Below are 13,154 nucleotides of genomic sequence, written 5' to 3'. Positions count from 1 at the left end.
CACACGCACGCACACACACACGCACGCACGCACGCACACACACACACACACACACACACCATACATGCAGGCACCTCCAGAGTCCCTATACAGTGACAATATGACAATATGATGTATTGTACACTTCATGAAGCAGAATAGCACTCCACTCCCCGGGGGGACAAACTGCAGCACTTGAGGCCTCAGGTGTTGCTTGGCAGCAGGTAAATATTATCCACAAAATGGTCCCAATCTGAGTCCTCAGAGAAGCTCATGAGTTGCTGCTGTTTGTGCACAAGAAGAAACAGCACAAAAAACAGCACAAGATGTGTCAAACATGCATAAGTGGGGGAGTCTGGGAGGTAAAAGCACTCGCCTACCACCGCGGAGAGTCCAGGGTGGGAATTACATAATTCTTTTCTTTTTTTGGGCATAAGGCCACATGTCAGCACAAAGGTCATTTCTCTATTAACATCGTGAAGAGTGATTTTTCTGAAATGTGTGTTAAAATGAGCCAATGACACATCCTTTGCATAGGGCAGACTACATTAAACTGAGACCACTGATGCTTTTAAAGCACCTGACAGTAGCAGGCTGGTATAGCAGGGCACTGCCATGGTGGCCTTAGGGATCTCAGGGCATCACGGCCAGGGGGAGGGGCAACGGAGGCCGCATGGCCTCCATGTAATTCCCACCCTGGTGGAGACCGGGGTTCGATTCCCGGCAGCGGTACTTCCGGCTTGGTCAGACGTTCCTACAAATACAATTATTGGCTGAGTCTGACGGGTGGGAAGCCAGTGGGGTATGAGTCCTGGTCGCGGCACTAGTGTAAGGTGACCAGACGCCCCCCGATTTCCGGGGACAGTCCCCGTTTTGGGGGACCTGTCCCCAAAAATGTCCCAGATTGTCTAGTCTTCGTCCACGGCCGACATTACGGTCTTTCAGAGGCTCTGCAGGCTCATTTTTAAAGCTATAGTGAATAATACTCAAACTAGAAGACCTAAGGCTTCCATTGGGCCCAACCGTGTCATGCTACAGATGTTAGCCTACTCATTTAGTGCAATCTCATTATGTCAAAGGTTTTTGATATCAAATCACATCATGCATTTTTCTGTGGTGTTCCTTAAGGTCTTAATGTGGTATTTTGGAGGGATATCAGTCGGCCTGCACCATCGTTTATTGCAGTAGCTACAACAGTTGCCATGGTCAAAAGACATGAAACCGGAATTGTCCCCCTTTTTTATTTCATAGACAATAAATGGATATTTTAATGATATATTGACTGCCCAACTGGAAATCTCCCCGATTTCTCATTTCAGAAATCTGGTCACCTTACGCTAGTGCCTCCTCTGGTCGGGCGGGGCGCCTGTTCGGGGAGGAGGGTAACTGGGGGCGAATATAGCGTGATCCTCCCACGTCTTGCCGGTGAAACGCCTCGCTGTCAGGTGAAAAGAAGCAGCAGCTGGCGACTGCACATGTATAGGAGGAAGCATGTGCGAGTCTACGGCTCTCCCCAGATCGGAGTAGAGCAACGGCCGGGAGAGCAGCAGGGGGAATAGGCCGAGTACCATCGCGGAGAAAATGTGATAAAAATCCTAAAAAAAAACGGGCACAAGTCCTTCTCCAGAGCTTTCCCTCATCGTTAGTGAGGAGAGGAAGACGAGTCAACTCTTGTATTTACCTGAGGTACTTTCTCTTGTGTTTACCTGAGGTAGCTTTCTCTTGTGTTTACCTGAGGTACTTCCTCTTGTGTTTACCTGAGGTACTTTCTCTTGTGTTTACCTGAGGTACTTTCCATCATCATTATGGCCCAATGCACCCTACAGGGAGTACAGCAGCTGAATGCAATGCTGCAGTCTGTACTTCAAGTAGACAGTTTACTACAGGGAGTACAGCAGATGAATGTAATGCTGCAGTCTATACTTCAAGTAGACAGTTTACTACAGGGAGTACAGCAGATGAATGTAATGCTGCAGTCTATACTTCAAGTAGACAGTTTACTACAGGGAGTACAGCAGCTGAATGTAATGCTGCAGTCTGTACTTCAAGTAGACATTTTACTACAGGGAGTACAGCAGATAAATGCAATGCTGCAGTCTGTACTTCAAGTAGACAGTTTACTACAGGGAGTACAGCAGATGAATGTAATGCTGCAGTCTATACTTCAAGTAGACAGTTTACTACAGGGAGTACAGCAGATGAATGTAATGCTGCAGTCTATACTTCAAGTAGACAGTTTACTACAGGGAGTAGGCTACAGCAGATGAATGTAATGCTGCAGTCTATACTTCAAGTAGACAGTTTACTACAGGGAGTACAGCAGATGAATGTAATGCTGCAGTCTATACTTCAAGTAGACAGTTTACTACAGGGAGTACAGCAGATTAATGAAATGCTGCAGTCTATACTTCAAGTAGACAGTTTACTACAGGGAGTACAGCAGATTAATGTAATGCTGCGGTCTATACTTCAAGTAGACAGTTTACTACAGGGAGTACAGCGGATTAATGTAAGGCTGCAGTCTATACTTCAAGTAGACAGTTTACTACAGGGAGTACAGCAGATGAATGTAATGCTGCAGTCTGTACTTCAAGTAGACAGTTTACTACAGGGAGTACAGCAGATGAATGTAATGCTGCAGTCTATACTTCAAGTAGACAGTTTACTACAGGGAGTACAGCGGATTAATGTAATGCTGCAGTCTATACTTCAAGTAGACTGTTTACTACAGGGAGTACAGCGGATGAATGTAATGCTGCAGTCTGTAGCCTACTTCAAGTAGACAGCCAGACTGCCTCTGTTTGCTGAGCAGGACTCTCCCAGCAAGTGTCTGTGGTGTAATTCCAGATAAATGGTCTCAATACATACTAAAGGTCACTGCCAGCCAGCATCCATCTTGGATCAGCGATGGGGAGTCCTTATGGCGCCCGCAGCTTGATTTAGCAGCAATGAACCATGGGAGATACTAAGCAAGGTGCTACGGCCTGCCTGCCTGACAGCCACCAAATGAGGACATTAAACTTTAATGCCACAATGTAACTCATCCTCCTGACATCTCCTATTATGTGAACAGCTGATAGAAACATGTACCTCATCTATTGTAAACAGCTGAAAGAAACATGTACCTCATCTATTGTAAACAGCTGATAGAAACATGTACCTCATCTATTGTAAACAGCTGATAGAAACATGTACCTCATCTATTGTAAACAGCTGATAGAAACATGTACCTCATCTATTGTAAACAGTGGCTCTTCACCAAACAGTTCAGCTGCATCTCAACGGCTTTATATGGTATAGCTTATCAAAAAGGCATGGTTGGGGAAAACTACCTTAAAACTGTATAGTTTACCAAACTACTAGGTACATCAATGAAAGGTCTTAAAGATGAGCTGAACCACAAAAAAAAGTGTTATTATTATTATTTTTTTTTAGTTCACATACCTGGGTATTCTTATTTAATAATGTATGCCAAAAGAAATCACAAAAATCAAATTTCTTTAGACTTTTTCACATCAAAAGTTCATTTTTCAGGATTTCATTCATAACTGTAATGTACAGTATGGTGATGAAATGAAGATCTATCAAACTTCTACCCCATTTCAACCAATCATATCACGACATGGCAGCTGTCAATCAATCTTGATTTCGAGGAGAAAATTATGCAGGCAAGATGGCCGCCTAGTGCCTGTAACCTGGCAGAATTTCTAGCCCATAAACTAACTAATAACTTGGCCAATACATATGTAACATACAAAATAAAACAAACTGTAACGTCTTCATTTAATGTAGAATGCAAAGACATGTAACTGGCTCATTAAACTTGCATTCCAGGAATAACATTACTGTAACAACAACAACATATCTTACCCTGGCCCCTCGGATATTCCATTCCATTCCATTACGTCATTTGGCAGACGCGTTTATCCAAAGCGACTTACAATAACACATTTTTGTCAGCAATAGAGCAATCAACTATGCAACACAGTCTATGATAACTATAACTTCTGAAGGAACAGTGGTACAAGTTTAGTTCAGGTTAGGTTAGGTTAGTCGACGGGATGAGCGACTTTTGAGCCCCCAGGTAGTGGAGGAGGGGCGAGGCGTCCTGCGCTGGTGGAGGAGCGGAGGGAACGGTGAGAGATTTGGAGCCTGACCATAGATTGTAAGTACAGAGGGGCCCTGTAGGCCAGAACCAGTGTTTTGAATTTAATGCGTGCCGAGATGGGAAGCCAGTGAAGGTCCCGGAAGAGGGGAGTGACATGAGAGAATTTGGGTTGGTTGAACACCAGACGGGCTGCAGCGTTCTGAATGAGCTGAAGCGGTCGCGGTATACCAGCGGTATTCCAGGCCGACAGGCAGCACATTTGCCGCAGCTTTCAAACAGCAGTACACGCGGAGGCAGCCAGTTCCTTGGTTGTCTGCGGATCCCACTTGCGTAGTGCCAAAACACGCTAAATCCCACTGGATTTGGGGGCAGAACATGCCAGGATTGGCCGACTTGCATTCAGCTCGTCTTTAACTACTCTCTCTCTCTCTCTCTCTCTCTCAATGTTTTTTTTGTCAAACTAAAATTTCAAAAAGTAGGTCAACTACATCACGAAAAAATGTGCACAATCTGAATCTGGAATCTCATATGGTTACACAAACATCCAGTTGAACTGACACTATAGGCAACTTGAGGGTGTGTTTTAAGACGATAGGGAGAAATTGTTGAGGTAAATCAGGAAAAGTGCTAAATTTCTAGGAAAATTCTATCACTGACATCTTGGCTGCAAACCATAGGTGATTTCAATCAAATAGCAGCTGATTGTAGTTAAACTACCACCCAACTACAGTACTGCAAAATGAAGTTAAACAACCGGTACTGTAGTCATAATCAAACTACATGTAGTTACTCCCCAACACTGCGAAAAGGAAATCATTCAAACTCATCTGAAAGCCAGAAGCAACCACATAATGAGCAGATAGTCATCGTCTAATTAGCAACATTACTTTAGATGTCTAACTTCTCGTCCCATGGTATCATCTAACATCATAACAGAGTGGTTAGAGAGAGACACATGTTGTGTATATCCTCTGATGCAAGACTCCAGAAATACAACCCGTCTCCTCCTGTGCACGTCGCACCAGAAAAGAGCTGTTTTCCGCCAGAAAACCGCTCTGTGGATGAAGTCGCCAGAGTAATGATGATGACTCGTCAACACATTCAGCCTGGAGACTGAGGAGGCATCTGCACACGGTTTAGATCTCCCTTCATGTGTGTCGGTATCAGAAGAGACACGAGCCTGTGGCCAAGTGGGTAAGATGATGAAGTCTTTGGCCTTGAGATTCAGAAATGTTGCTTTCAGTCTGGTGTCCACCCGCTATGCCGACCACCCGCAGTGCCGACAGCCCGACAGCCCGCAATGCCAATGTTAGGTTTAGGCGTGGGGGGTGGGAGAGTTTAGGGTTAGGGTCTGCGGGAGGTTAGGTTTAGGCATGGGGGGTGGGAGAGGTTAGGTTTAGACGTGGGGGCTGGGAGAGGTTAGCTCCAGCCGGTCCCCCGACACGCTGCACACCGCCTCGCTCAGCTGGTTCTGCTTGTGGGCTATCGGCATTGCGGACCGTCGGCACTGCGGTCTGTCGGTACATAAACGCGGGACCTTCAGTCTAGGCTAACTGTATCAGTCTTGAGCCACTAAAACGTAGAGCTTAAATGAGATTCTTAGACACGATTACAGATGGATTGATTAACTGTGGTTGTGATTAGAATTTATCGGGGACTCGGCATACAAGAATAGCCCAAACTATTTGAGTCAAGCCTCAATCTAGTCTTCTGTTAATCATGCAAACCTCCATCTGGAATAATACACCACACTTATTTTGTGGAAAAACTAGTATACTGTGTACTGTTAGCTACGTACTGGTTTTTGTCATGGCTACTGTATACGACAGGTCAAGTGAGCACTATCGTACCTAGTCCACAAACAAATTGTATGGTGAAAACTGTTCTTTATATAGAGCTTCTTCTCCCCATCAACATTAGACAGATCTGAAACAGATTTTCTTTCAAAACGTCAGAAAAAAAGAAGAAAAAAATAATCTCAAATAGCTGTTATAGAGACACTGCATGAAATGGGCCACGTCCATCACGGGGGGAAAGCGCTCCATTCACTCCCATAGAGACACTGCATGAAATAGGCCACGCCCATCATGGGGGAAAGCTCTCCATTCACTTCCACACACCAGCATCATTTTCCTTGAATTAAACATATAGCTAAAAGCTGTTGTGTGGTGGGCTGCGCAGACAACAAATGTAAAAAATCACCAATTAAAGTTTTTGTGTACTCCCGAGCAAAACAAGGAAGCCATTGAGAATTGGCGAGAAGAAAAATGTGGATCTAGCTGTCAAGGAAGTAAGTTGGAGTGGTCATCTTCCGTATATATGATCTTTGTGTGCAACACGCGACCATGCAAGCGACATAGAAGAACGCCAGGATTAGTTTTTTTTTTGTTTCCCAACATTTTGGGCGTGGTTTCTGAATGATGACGTGCTCCGCAGTGTCTCTATTGTGTTGTTGCTTCTTTGGGAACCTTCTTTTGTGCCGTGTCACGTGTGTTTGTAACAATTTCGCTTTTGCTTCCATGTTACTGCTATTTTTTGTTTGATGTGTCGTCATTTCAGTTATTTTCTGTTCTTTAGATTTGGTTTCTATGGCATTTTCTTGTTGATAAAGAATCAAAGCCTGACCCAAGCCTGTTCCCTGGAGTGAGGTCAGATACAGGTCAGGGCCAAACAGCTTAGCCTTTCATTGACTGTAGATATATGCAGTATAATGCTCTTTTCCTGACTCGCAAAACTCCCGGGGATAAATTAACTGATAACGAATACTTTCATCCATCTGTTTGCCTGCATGTATGAAGCCTATGCTTGTACTGTAATGTGCTTGCTTGTGCATGCTTCTACTACTGTATGTGCTGCTTATTACTAACTGCCTGTATTTACTGTCTTCCACTTTTTATCTGCTTGCTCGCCTGCATGCATGAAGCCTAACCCTGTGTTGCCTGTGATGTGATGTGCTTTTGTTATGCACTGCTTATTATTAATTGCTTGTCCTTTGTTGTTGTTGTTGTTGTTGTTTTTTACTGTTTCTATCCGGCAATCAACACCTTGCCCAGGGGACTGCAGTTGAAAATTAGCTATCCAGCTAAAACTGGCACATTGTGTGCATTGTCCCTGTACAACTAAACTAATAAACTAAACTAAACGTTCCCTCTTCAGGAAACTCCCCCCAGCCGTCTCATGTATCCTTAAACAGCATGTCAGTCACAACAGTAAGGTGTGTGTGTGTGTGTGTGTGTGTGTGTGTGTGTGTGTGTGTGTGTGTGTTAAGTTAAGTTAAGTTAAGTTATCCTTTATTTATCCCCTTGGGGAAATTCATCCTCTGCATTTGACCCATCCTCTACTAGGAACCTTCCTAGAACTAGGAGCAGTGGGCAGCCACTGTGCAGCGCCCGGGGACCAACTCCAGTTATTTTGCCAGTACCTTGGTCAGGGGCACTGACAGGAGTATTAACCTAACATACATGTCTTTCTTGATGGTGGGAGGAAACCGGAGCACCCGGAGAAAACCCACACGGACACGGGGGAGAACATGCAAACTCCACACAGAAAGGACCTGGGACGGACCGGGGTTCGAACCCGGGACCTTCTTGCTGTGAGGCAAGAGTGTTAACCACTGAGCCACCATGCCGTCTGTGTGTGTGTGTGTGTGTGTGTGTGTGTGTGTGTGTGTGTGTGTGTGTGTGTGTGTGTGTGTGTGTGTGTGTGTGTGTGCACGTGTCGTGCGTGCATGTAACAACAGTCACGGTGGCACAGTGGTAAGCGCTGTCGCCTCACAACTAGAAGGTCCTGGGTTCTATGTCCGCATGTCCTCGAGTGACCACCGCCCGGGTGGGGTCGTCAAAAGGGCCTTTCTGTGTGGAGTTTGCATGTTCTCCCCGTGCCCACCTGGGAGTTTCCTTCATATAGGAACCCCACACCAAAACATGCGATATCCTGGTCGCTGAAGTGGTGCCTCCTCTGGTCGTTAGGGGCGCCTGTTCGGAGGGAGGGGAACTCGTTGGAATAGCGTGATCCTCCCACGTGCTATGTCCTACCGGTGAAGCTTCCCCTGTCAGCTTCCTACTGCCCATGTCTCGGAGGAAGCATGGAGCCAGTTTCGGCTCTCCCCAGATCGGCAGAGGGTGGAGCAGCAACCAGGATAAATAAATTAAAATTAGCACTAATCGGGGATAAAAATGGGATAAAAAATCAGGGGGGAAAAATATATATATTTTAAACAGTCTTCAGAGGAAATAGTTGGTGGCACAATCAATTGTGCCACTTTGAAGGTAGGTTCCACACCATTGCTGATCAGTACCCTATACTACGAAGCTATCTTAACAGACCCGCGATCTGTCACTTTGATCTGGTTTGACTGAACAGGATCAAAGCTATCTAGTTTAAGGATACTACGACGCTGGTTTTCTACTCGATAACTGAAGCTGGGATCTGCCTGTGCACGCGCACGTTTTTCGCTCGTGCACAGGCGCGCGTCCACGCGAAAGAGGTGCGCTAGCCAATCACATTATGAACAGCTGAGTTGATCCACGCCCACACCCATTTCCACACCCATTTCCTCGTTCAATGAAAGCGCACTGTGATCAGAGTTTTAGCGGATATTTAATGTATCCGCTATTTAATGTCAGAATGAAAATCCGCGTTGGATATAATCTGCTGAAGGGCTGTCTAAAGCAGCAGCTTGTATTCACATCAGTCATTTGATTTACTTTGATCAGCGATTTCTGTCTGATACAGCTGCATTGATACAGGCAGCAGCAACAAATGTAAATGTGTAATCTCAGTCTACACATTTCCACAATCTGTAAGCCTATTTAGACCATAGATTTAGAAACGCATGCTCAATGAATATCTCTATCACTCATGTGTGTGGTTGCACTGATCGAATAATTCATATATAAAATAGCCTAGTATAAAGCCTAATAGCCTAATATAAAAGAGAAAACTGCTGAACTGAATTGAGACGATGCGGGCATAGTTTTCATTGATAAAAACTAGCCTTTTTTTGCGCATATATTGGCATACAGCCTACAGGACACAGTTCCAGCTGAAACATGCAAGAGTAGCCTGCATATTGGGGCTATCCCATATTTATCCCATATCTATATTATACTGTATGTATAGGCTTTTCTGGCACGTAGGAGAATATCACCCTCACTCCATTTGAGGCTCCGTTCATGATATGCGCCGCGGTGATTAATAGTGATCATATTTCTCCACGCATCGTTGAGCTGTTAAGACATAAAGTGGTAAGTAGGCTTAATTTAATTATGTAGCCTACAGAGCCACGAATGTTTTTCTTGTTCTATTCTCAGTTGACTGCAATCTATTTTTCATATGGCGATCTTATATGAATGGTGAGTGACTCCAGAGAGCCGATTATATGGGTCTGTCATGGATTTTGATCTTATCCTCTGAAGCTAACCTGGTCGGGACCAGGTTAGCTTTGCAGCGTGAGTTGCCATGTTGATTAGAAGTTAACTTGCTTTGTAGTACGGCTAAACCAGGTTCAAACTCAAACTTACTCGGATAAGGCATTAATCTAGCTACGTAGTACAGGCTACAGATCAGCTCACAACAGGATTCACCACAGGGAGTCCTTTCCACATGATGTTGTTGCATGTCCGTTGTGCAGTTCAGTGCCCGAGGTGAGTTGTGCAGTTCAGTACCAAGGTGCGTTGTGCAGTTCAGTACCGAGGTGCGTTGTGCAGTTCAGTACCGAGGTGCGTTGTGCAGTTCAGTACCGAGGTGCGTTGTGCAGTTCAGTACCGAGGTGCGTTGTGCAGTTCAGTACCGAGGTGTGTTGTGCAGTTCAGTACCGAGGTGAGTTGTGCAGTTCAGTACAGAGGTGCGTTCTGCAGTTCAGTACCGAAGTGAGTTGTGCAGTTCAGTACCAAGGTGCATTGTGCAGTTCAGTACCGAGGTGTGTTGTGCAGTTCAGTACCGAGGTGTGTTGTGCAGTTCAGTACCGAGGTGAGTTGTGCAGTTCAGTACTGAGGTGCGTTGTGCAGTTCAGTACCGAGGTGAGTTGTGCAGTTCAGTACCGAGGTGTGTTGTGCAGTTCAGTAGCGAGGTGCATTGTGCAGTTCAGTACCGAGGTGCGCTGTGCAGTTCAGTACCGAGGTGCGCTGTGCAGTTCAGTACCGAGGTGCGTTGTGCAGTTCAGTACCGAGGTGCGTTCTGCAGTTCAGTACCGAGGTGAGTTGTGCAGTTCAGTACCAAGGTGCATTGTGCAGTTCAGTACCGAGGTGCGTTGTGCAGTTCAGTACCGAGGTGCGTTGTGCAGTTCAGTACCGAGGTGTGTTGTGCAGTTCAGGACCGAGGTGAGTTGTGCAGTTCAGTACTGAGGTGCGTTGTGCAGTTCAGTGCCGAGGTGAGTTGTGCAGTTCAGTACCGAGGTGCGTTCTGCAGTTCAGTACCGAGGTGAGTTGTGCAGTTCAGTACCAAGGTGCATTGTGCAGTTCAGTACCGAGGTGCGCTGTGCAGTTCAGTACCGAGGTGCGCTGTGCAGTTCAGTACCGAGGTGCGCTGTGCAGTTCAGTACCGAGGTGCATTGTGCAGTTCAGTACCGAGGTGTGTTGTGCAGTTCAGTACTGAGGTGCGTTGTGCAGTTCAGTACCGAGGTGTGTTGTGCAGTTCAGTACCGAGGTGAGTTGTGCAGTTCAGTACCAAGGTGCATTGTGCAGTTCAGTACCGAGGTGTGTTGTGCAGTTCAGTACCGAGGTGCGTTGTGCAGTTCAGTACCGAGGTGCGTTGTGCAGTTCAGTACCGAGGTGTGTTGTGCAGTTCAGTACCGAGGTGAGTTGTGCAGTTCAGTACCAAGGTGCATTGTGCAGTTCAGTACCGAGGTGTGTTGTGCAGTTCAGTACCGAGGTGTGTTGTGCAGTTCAGTACCGAGGTGCGTTGTGCAGTTCAGTACCGAGGTGCGTTGTGCAGTTCAGTACCGAGGTGCATTGTGCAGTTCAGTACCGAGGTGCGTTGTGCAGTTCAGTACCGAGGTGAGTTGTGCAGTTCAGTACTGAGGTGCGTTGTGCAGTTCAGTACCGAGGTGAGTTGTGCAGTTCAATACCAAGGTGCATTGTGCAGTTCAGTACCGAGGTGAGTTGTGCAGTTCAGTACAGAGGTGCGCTGTGCAGTTCAGTACCGAGGTGAGCTGTGCAGTTCAGTACCGAGGTGCGTTCTGCAGTTCAGTACCGAGGTGAGTTGTGCAGTTCAGTACCAAGGTGCGTTGTGCAGTTCAGTACCGAGGTGAGTTGTGCAGTTCAGTACCGAGGTGAGTTGTGCTGTTCGGTGCCGACGTGCGTTGTGCAGTTCAGTACTGAGGTGTGTTGTGCTGTTCGGTGCCGACGTGCATTGCGCTATCTGTGCTTTTCTGTGCCCTCTACCAACAAAACAAAAGCCTGTAGTCAACGATATAGGTTTGCTCCAGAAGCTCCTTTACCTTGACGGCCCCCAAAGCAGCGAGTCATTGCAGTCAGACCAGGGAGGTTAGAGGGTCTCCAGGCCATGCTGTGACATAATAAGCAGCCTGCCATGATGGACAGCCTTTGTGCGGCTGGTCACAGCTGAGCAACAGAGAGGCTTTAGGCGATGTGTGTGTGTGTGTGTGTGTGTGTGTGTGTGTGTGTGTGTGTGTGTGTGTGTGTGTGTGTGTGTGTGGGGGGGGGGGGGGGGGGTGTGTGTGTGTGTGTGTGTGTGTGGGTGTGCGTGTGTGGGGTGTAAATTGCAGTCCTGTCTCTAATTCACTCCTGCCTGCACAGTTAGTGTGGTGTGGCACTGGCAGCTCTGGGCCCCTCATAGTCCAATTGAAACCTACTCTGTCATGCCCTAACCCCTAACCCTTAGTGTGTTGCCTCAAATCTAGGCCCTAGCCAGGCCCGGGCCCTACATGTTTGCGCCTGAGCCTGGTGTGAGCCCTACAGCTTATCAGAATTTCAAGAAAGTTCAGTTTTTAAGGTCTCCTTTATTTATCCCCATGGGGAAATTCATCCTCTGCATTTGACCCATCCTCTACTAGGAACCTTCCTAGAACTAGGAGCAGTGGGCAGCCGCAGACAGTGCAGCGCCCGGGGACCAACTCCAGTTCTTTTGCCATTGCCTTGGTCAGGGGCACTGACAGGAGTCTTAACCCTAACATACATGTCTTTTGATGGTGGGAGGAAACCGGAGCACCCGGAGAAAACCCACGCAAACACGGGAAGAACATGCAAACTCCACACAGAAAGGACCTGGGACGGACCGGGGTTTCGAACCCGAGACCTTCTTGCTGTGAGGCAACAGTACTAACCACTGAGCCACCGTGCCGGCCTCAAACCTTACGTGTTTGATCAATTTCGAATAGCCTAAGGCTAAGCCTATCAAATCAACACTATCCAAAAAACGACATTAAAAAACACCACAATGTGTCAGTTCAAACAGTGCAGGGCTCTACCCCATTAGTCCAATTTAAACCTCCTCTGTCATAATGTGTGGAATATATCTTTGCATTGAATAGATGGCCATGTGTCACAGCACAGGATAAGGAGCTGCATCTGATTGGCGAATCATGCCAGACGCTAAACTACAGGTTGGTTTTAGCGGTGGCGACACTTCATGTATTTTAGCAGTGCTGTAGCAATGCTTTGTTCCCCATCAGGAGCTGTCCACACATACTTTACAGAGAATTAGCAGACACTTTCACAGCTTTGGTGAGGCAGCAGCTGTGGCTTACTGTAGCAATGCTATTGTTCCCATGAAAACGTTGCCTAAGGATTAGGGCATCTGCGCTACACCCATCTGAATGCGGTTTTAACTAGTCGTCAAAGTGTTTATTTTGTTCGTTGTTTGTAGACATTCTGGATTGCAAAACGGACAGTGAAACATTGGAGACGGGAACTGATGGAATAGAAAACTAGGAATCCCATTATGAAATCCATAGGAAACACTGGATGCACATGAATGCAATATTGTATGTATTAGTGTGCCCTTGCACAAAGTCTTCCCAGGAATAGCATGCTGATTAAAGCATTTACGACATAATAAAGCCTTTTATAAACCTTTTATAGGGTTTAAACATTTAGAATAGAGTTAT

Source organism: Poromitra crassiceps (assembly GCF_964638095.1).
Source record: "Poromitra crassiceps genome assembly, chromosome: 3".
NCBI lineage: Eukaryota > Metazoa > Chordata > Actinopteri > Beryciformes > Melamphaidae > Poromitra > Poromitra crassiceps.
This window is presented reverse-complemented; position numbering follows the sequence as displayed.